Source organism: Mobula hypostoma, chromosome 1, assembly GCF_963921235.1.
Source record: "Mobula hypostoma chromosome 1, sMobHyp1.1, whole genome shotgun sequence".
NCBI classification, from domain to species: Eukaryota; Metazoa; Chordata; class Chondrichthyes; order Myliobatiformes; family Myliobatidae; genus Mobula; species Mobula hypostoma.
Window position 1 is genome coordinate 49,606,706 of NC_086097.1, and position 8,410 is coordinate 49,615,115.

An 8,410-nucleotide genomic window follows, 5' to 3' on the forward strand; every position below is an offset into this window, starting at 1 on the left:
TAAATACACAAAAGTTTTGTAATTTCCCACAGTACAGCAAAAAACTGCTGCTCTAAGTTCAATTTTTTTGTAGGAGTTATTCATAGTAACATTAACAAATGTAGTGAAAAGTAGGGGATTATTCTCATTTTTTTAATGTTTTAGGGAAATTAATTTATCTAAGCCTGAAAAAGTATAGCTACAAGGCAGCAGACTGAGTAACAAAACAATCACAAGCACTGTAAAACTGCCAAGCTAAAGCTATCACTGTTTTTAAATTAGCCTCTTGTAAATATATTCTATTTCAATTCGGTTTGCTCTTAAGACATTGATGCTTATTTGAAATAAATATTTGTAAAGTCAGGATTATTTAAAACCATAGTGGGTGTAAGGGATTCATTGACTCTCCTTTCAAAAGAAGGATCATTTGTTTTTGTATTTATAGAAGATATTAAAGTAAGTTCTGCCAGAATATAGATGTATCTGACCTGAAAATGCAGGACAATGCTTCCAAATCCCTATAAGCTAGTGTGACATTTTGAAGCAAGTTTTTGTTGGTATAGACGTAAAACGTCTGGTAGAGTATTCACTAGACAGTTGAATAATGGTTACAGAATTTACCTTTGCAGCTTATCTTAAATTTGCTAGTGTTTGGGGAAATGGTAGCTTGTTCCCTCTATTTTAAATTCCCTTGTTTCTTATAAAAGTCAAAGATTTTTAGAATTAGGACCCGCAATCTGTTGCTTAGGGGCTCAAGCCTGTCACATCCACTATTAGCAGATGCAGTGACAGCTGACACATGTTCCCACTTCTGCAGGACAAAGAATGATTCAATCTTGTCAGTCATTCACAACTGCTTTTATGCAGAGTTTCTGAACATGTGTATACCCATGAAATATTTTGTGTCTCTGCATAAGAAAGAAAACATGGCTAGTTCCCAGTATATTCTCTGGGACAGTTTTGTTTCAGTGAGTACTAACACAGCAAGCCATCTCAGGCCTCTGACCTTTTTGACCAAGGTGAATGTGTGCATCACTCATTTACCGCAGGGATGCTGATGAACTTCAGATCAGTCAAACAATACTACCAGTGTATAGTTCTCCCTTGACTCCTCAATCTGATAAATGCTTCCCACAAGTAGAGAACAAAGTTGACTGATACTTTGTGTACTTAATGGGTGTGACACACAAAACCAGCAAAGTAATGCACGGAATAGAACATATTTATTGTAAAAGTGGATTGCAGCAAATTGTTGCTTGCAGGATGACTGACTGCGGTTTAATAGAATTAAGTTACATAAGCTTAATGAGCTTCCGGTATTTATTATGAAAAGGAAGCAGTATAATTACAAAAAAAGTACTATTACAATATTGATACTTTATTCATGTGAGCACAGGTGCCTTTGTGTAATTTTCCCCTGCTATTGGGTTCCAGGTTTGAATCATGGTGGGGAATGAAGCTGCATCCCTCTGGGAGGTGAATTATTAAACTTGTAAGCCTGCTTGTCAAAGCGAGTTTCGGACTGGAGGATTGTGTGCTCCAGATGGTGAATATAACTGTCCAACGACCATAATTGTCCAACAGCCATAACTGCTCAACAACCATAACTGCCCAATGACCACAGCTGCCCAACGGATTCTATATAACCATATAACAATTACAGCACGGAAACAGGCCATCTCGGCCCTTCTAGTCCGTGCCGAGATTCTGATTTGGGTTTTTTTGACGTCCATGTTCCCCAACTACCATGAGGATAGAAATGTTTTTTTCCGGCTCTCCCAAAAAAATTCAACATGCAATAAATAAACTATAAAATGATTCAATGTCACAATATATTTGAAAATTAGTTTTAAACTAGATTCATTTCTTGTTCCAAGCTTTTCATTGAATTTGATTAATACTATCACTGTGTATATATTTTTAGATTTTATTAAATCCCGTGACTACCAGTCTGTACAGCTCGATGTACAGTATTTAATTTGCTACAGCAGAAGTATAGATACCTAACCTTAGAACTTACTCTTGTTCTCTTCATATAGCCTTTAAATTTTCTCTTAACGTTTTTAACCAATATCCTTAAAGGCAAAGAATAAGCAAGTTAGCTTCTCTTCATTTCAGCTTGCTTGCTATGATCTAGTTCACCGTAAGTATGATTGTGAATGAATAATCTACATATGGGAAATACCTAACTATATAAATATAACCTGAAATTTGGTAACTCTCACTCCAACTTGTAATTTGGTTTTACAGTGTTTAATGGTTATTTGTGAGCTTTCTTCAAGTAACTTCAGTAAAATTGCTTTCATCAATTGGGCCTTACTCATAGTTTACGCTGCTGAGCAAATTTGAATTTCATTATTAAAATAGCTTACATAAGTTACTGGAGAATCATTCACCAGATTACATACCAAGTGACTTGGAGACATATCAGTGCTACTTCGTCATCTCTAGTTTAAATCCTGTAGTTCCCACTCAACATGCCACGACAGTACCTTCCTAGAAAGTCTGCAGTGAGTGGAGAAGACTGCTTCACCAGCGCAGAAACCTGCTTATTATCAACCTAACACCATTGTTTGTGTTAAAGGTGTCCAACAGACCAATGTGAAATGGATTCTTACCCATTTTGTAAGTTTCAGTTTTAAGTGGGAAAACAATGATCACCTAGGGAAAGGCCTCTTCCTACCAATGACCAATCTAATTTTAGGGAAGAGCTGCACTAAGTTAAAGACCCAAACCATTCAGCTTATTAATTTGTCCTGGAATTGTTGAACATTTAATAGACATCTGTATCTCTACTTCAAGGAAAAATTATTTAGCTTGAAATATATTTGAATCAACATTAAAAAATCTGCATTTATTTGATGATGAAGCAGTACGCGATTAATAGCTAAATGTTGACAAATCACTCTGTTCTATTATCGTGTAGTGGTTTCAGTTGAATCTTTGTATGCAGGATCAACATAAAGTGATTTGAACTTCACTACAAATAACATCTGGTTGCTGAGCAAATGTCACATTCTAACAGCTCAAGAGAATACATACAGTCTGTCATACCACCTGGACATATATAAATTGCCAAATGGCAAGAGATAAACTACCACATAGTGCAAGCTAATCTTTTACTTACAAAAGTGTGTATCATGCATTTATTTAAACCAAAAGGACATCAAATTATGAAAATATGTAAAGAACACCAGGAGAGATGTTCAACTCGTGGAACAGCTTAACATCAAACAAATATCAGAGCAAAAGAAGTTTTAAAACATATCAGATTTATGCAATTTTTTAAATATTGTTTGAAGTACTGAATGTACCACTGATACCCACAGATAATCCATTTTGTATCCTTCTAAAGTTGTGCATATCTGGATGGGTCAGTAGCAATTACAGGCCATCCCTAGATTAAGAACACCCAATTTATATACAATCCCTATATACAGCTTCCATAATATTATTAAATTCAAATATCAAATTCTGCCATATGTACATAAGTTCATTCTTTGAATGGTATAGTTTACTTTCTCTGGTTTACTAATTGTTCTTTCTTATCAATCGTATGTGCTTTTGATGCCATTCATTACAAAATGTGGAAGGTGTGACTGCCATAATTGAGTGATTTATCTAAAACACAGATGAAATTGACTTATGGACGTAGATCAAAATGGAACGAATTCATTACCCAGGGACAGCCGATAAAATGCACATTGTTGTCGCTATTTGATGAAAGCTGGAGAGTCATACAAATGACGATCAGTGTGCAACCAAGCACACTAATCATCCCACAGTGTACAAACTTGCTGGAATCATTCTTACCATTATACTATCAGGCAATCCATGTGTTCTTGTTTATAAATCCACTATTACTTCCACTATTGAAACTTGTGGCCAGTTCCAAAGCTACTTGCAAATTTGAGATTTTTTTTAAAAGCGTAAATAGATTTGAGAAACTTTAGTTGTTCTGTTATCCTACAGTCCACTGCAGAACTTATTCAGTTAGAAGACTATAAGACATAGGAGCAGAATGAGGACAATCAGTCCATCTAGCAGGCAGTGCCATTACATCACGGCTGATTTATTATCCCTCTCAACCCCATACTCTTGCCTTTTCCTTTAATTAAATTTATACTTACATCCTTCATATGCACGAGGACCTGTAACCTTTGGCGCAACATTCTTACTAGTCAAAAACCTATCAATCTCTGCTTTGAAGATATCCAACGAATTGACCTCCACAGCTGTCTGTGGCAATGAATTCCATAGATTCACCATCCTCTGGCTAAAGAAATTTCTCCTTACCTCTGTTCTAAAGGATGTCCTTCTATTCTGAGCTGTGCCCTCTTGGTCCTAGACTCCCCCACTGTAGGAAACATCCTCTCCACATCCACTCTGTCTGGGCCTTTCAATGTTCAATAGGTTTCAATGAGATCCTTCCCTCACTCTTCTAAACTCCAGCGAGTACAGACCAGAAACAAGCACCCCTCATACATTAACCCTTTCATTCCTGCGATCATTCTCGTAACCTTTCTCTGGACCCTCTCCATTATCAGTACATTCTTTCTTAGATAAGAGGCACAAAACAATAGGTTTCAATAGGTACATTTAACATAAGAGAAATGTATACAATATACATCCTGAAATTCTTTTTCTTCACAAACATTCAAGAAACAGAGCAGTGCCCCAAAGAATGAATGACAGTTAAATGTTTGGACCCCAAAGCCCCCCCCAGATCCCTCCTTCCAAGCATAAGCATAAGCAATGCAACAACCCCAACCCCCCCCACAGCAAAAAAGGATCGGTGATCCCCACCAAGCACTGAAGCATGCAGCAAAGCATCAACAAATACACAGACTTGCAGTACCCCAAAGACTACTCATTCACCTGGTAATTTGACATACCACAGGCTCTTCCTTTCCGTAATAAGGGAAAAAGAGGTGTCCTCGTTTCACAGCGAGAGGGGGGACATAACAAACTAGCTGCTGATTTATGATGTTAAAAGTCTGTTGTGTTGTTTTTTTTGAACTCTGAGCCCAGAGAGTCGACCCCAAGGCTCAGGTCTCTGGATACATAGTCCACGGCAGTGAACCTGCTGCTCCCGATGTTCTGTGTTCTCCCGTGACGCCTCAGTCAAGGGCACCGGCCTAGAATCAGTGCATCCCTGATCCACGAAATCCCGGAAACCTGAAGGCGCACTAGTCTTCCAGGCCGCGTCCTTGGGGTATCGAAAAGCGTCCAGTTGTGAGGCCCTGTGAGTGGGTCTCATTCCCACAAAGAACCAACGTCAGAGTGTAACTCCAGGTCAGGGTCTTCAAAAGAAACTTAAAAAGTAAAAAAAGAGATATCACTGCCAACAATACTCCAAGACTTAGAATTCAGTCCTTGCTTTTATACTCTAGTCCACTTGAAGTGAATGCTAAGATTCCATTTCCCCTTCCTTACCAGAGACCCAACCTGCAAGTTAACCTTTGAGGAATCTTGCATGAGGACTCCCAGATTCCTTTACACCTCTGATTTCTGTATTTTCTCCCTGTTTAGAATATATGCATTTATTCCTTCTACCAAAGTGCATGACCATACACTTCCCTACACTATGTTCCATCTGCCACTTCTTTGCCCAGTTTCCTAATCTGTCTAAGGCTTTCAGCAGACTTTCTGCTTCCTCAACACCGCTCTATCTTTATAAGTAAGACCTAAAGATGTAGGAGAAGAACTAGACCATTCATCCCATCTAGTCTGCTCTGCCATTTTATCATAGCTGATCCATTCCTCTCTCATCCCACTTTCCTGCCTGTAACCTTTCATACTCTGACTAATCAAAACCTATCAACCTTTGCCTTAAACGCACCCAATGACCTGGCCTCCACAGTTGCCTGTGGCAACAAATTCCACAGATTCACCATCCTCTGGCTAAAGAAATAACTCCCCATCTTTGTTCTAAATGATTGCTCTATTCTGAGGCTGTGTCCTCTAGCTCTACACTCCCCCACTATAGGAAATGTCTTCTCTATATCTACCCTATTCATGCCTTTAAATATTCAATAATTTTCAATGAAATTCCCCCACATTCTTCTAAATCCCAGCAAGTATAGGCCCAGAGTCATCAAATGCTCTGCATATGATAAACCTTTCATTCCCAGAATCATTTTTGTGAACCTCCAATGTCAGCACATATTTTCTTCGATAAGGGGCTCAAAACTGCTCACAATACTCCAAGTGAGGTCTTATAAAGCCTCAGCATTACACCCTTGTTTATATTCAAGTCCTCTCGGAATGAATGCTAACGTTGCATTTGCCTTCCTCACCATTGACTCAAACTGTAAGTTAACCTTCAGGGAATACTGCACGAGGACTCCCAAGACCTTTGCACCTTGGATTTTTGAATTTTCTCCACATTTAGAAGATAGTCCATACTTTTATTCATTCTATTAAAATACATGACCCTACACTTTCCATCTGCCACTTCTTTATCCATTTTCCCAATATGTTTTTCTTCTCCAGCCTCCCTGCTTCCTCAACATTACCTGCCACACTACCTGTTTTCATATCATCCGCAAACTTAGCCACAAAGCCATTAATTCAGTCATTAAATCATTGACATATAACATAAAAAGAAATGGTCCCAACACCATCCCCTGCAGAATACCACCCGTCACTGCCAGCTTATCAGAAAAGTGTCCCTTATTCCCACTCTTCGCCTCCTGCCAATCAATCAATCCACTATCCATGCTAGTATCTTTCCTGGAATGCCATTGGCTCTTATCTTGCTAAGCAACCTCACATGCAGCACCTTGTCAAAGGTCTTCTGAAAACCCAAGTGCACAGCATCCTCCGACTCTCCTTTGTCTATCCTGTTTGCCATTTCCTCAAAGAGTTCCAACAGATCTGTCAGACAAGGTTTTCTCTTAAGGAAACTATGCTGACTTTGGCCTATTTTCTCATGTGCCTCAAAGTGCCCCGAAACCTCATCCTTAATAATTGACTCCAACATCTACCCAAACATTTAGGTCAGCTAACTGGCATATAATTTCACTTCTTCTGCCTCCCTCCTTCTTGAAGAGTGGAGCGACTTTTGCAATTTTACAGTCCTCTTGAACCATGCCAGAATCTGGTGATCCTTGAAAGATCATTACTACTGCCTCCACAATCACTTCACCTACATCCTTCAGAACCCTGTCCATCTAGTACAGGTGACCTATATACCTTCAGACCTTTCAGCTTCCCAAGCCCCTCCTCGCTAATAATAGCGACTGCACTCACTTCTTTCCCCTGACACTCTCGGACTTCTGGTATACTGCTAGTGACTTCCACAGTGAAGACTGATGTAAGATACTGATTCTGCTCATCTGCCATTTCCTTGACCCCCATTACTACTTCTCCAGCCTCATTTTCCAGTGGTCCGATAACTACCCTGGCCTCTCTTTTATTCTTTATATATCTGAAAAAACCTTTTGGTATTCTTTTTGATATTATTGGCTAACTTACCTTCATATTTCTTTTCCCTCCTTATGTCTTTTTTAGTTGCCTTCAGGTGGTTTTTAAAACCTTTCCATTCCACTAACTTTCCACCAGTTTTTGCTCAATTATATGCCACCTCTTTTGATTTTATGTTGGATTTGACTTCCCTTGTCAGCATGGTTGCATCACTCTACCTTTGGAATACTTCTTCATTGTGATGTCTCTATCCTGCGTATTCTGAAGTGGCACCATAAACTCCGGCCATTGGTATTCTGCTGTCATCCCTGATAGTGTCCTCTTCCAAGCAACGTTAGCCAGCTCCTCTCTCATGACTCTGTAATTCCCTTTACTCCACAATAGTACTGGTACATTCGATTTTAGCTTCTCCCTCTCAAATTGCAGGTTGAATTTTATCATAGTATGATCACTGGCTCCTAAGGGTACCTTTGCCTTAAGCTCCCTATTCAAATCCAGATCATTACATAGCACTCAATCCAGAATAGCTGATCCCATCAGGGGCTCAACCATAAACTGCTCTCAAAAGCCATCTTGTAGGCACTCTAGAAGTTGCCCCTCCTGAAATCCAGCACCAACCTGGTCTTCCCAATCTACCCGCATATTGAAGTCCCCCACAACTATTGCAACAATGCCCTCTTTTGCATGCATTTTCTATCTCTCATTGTAATTTGTAGGTCACATCCTTACTACTGTTTGGGAATCTGTATATAATTCTCTTGTGTGGGCACGTGGCCAAGTGGTTAAGGCATTGGACTAGCTACCTGAAGGCCATGAGTTCGAGCCCCAGTCGAGGGAACGTGTTGTGTCCTTGAGCAAGGCACTTAATCACACAGTGCTCTGTGACAACACTGGTGCCAAGCTGTATGGGTCCTAATGTCCTTCCCTTGGACAACATCGGTGTCATGGAGAGGGGAGACTTGCAGCATGGGCAACTGCTGGTCTTCCATACAATGTTGCCCAG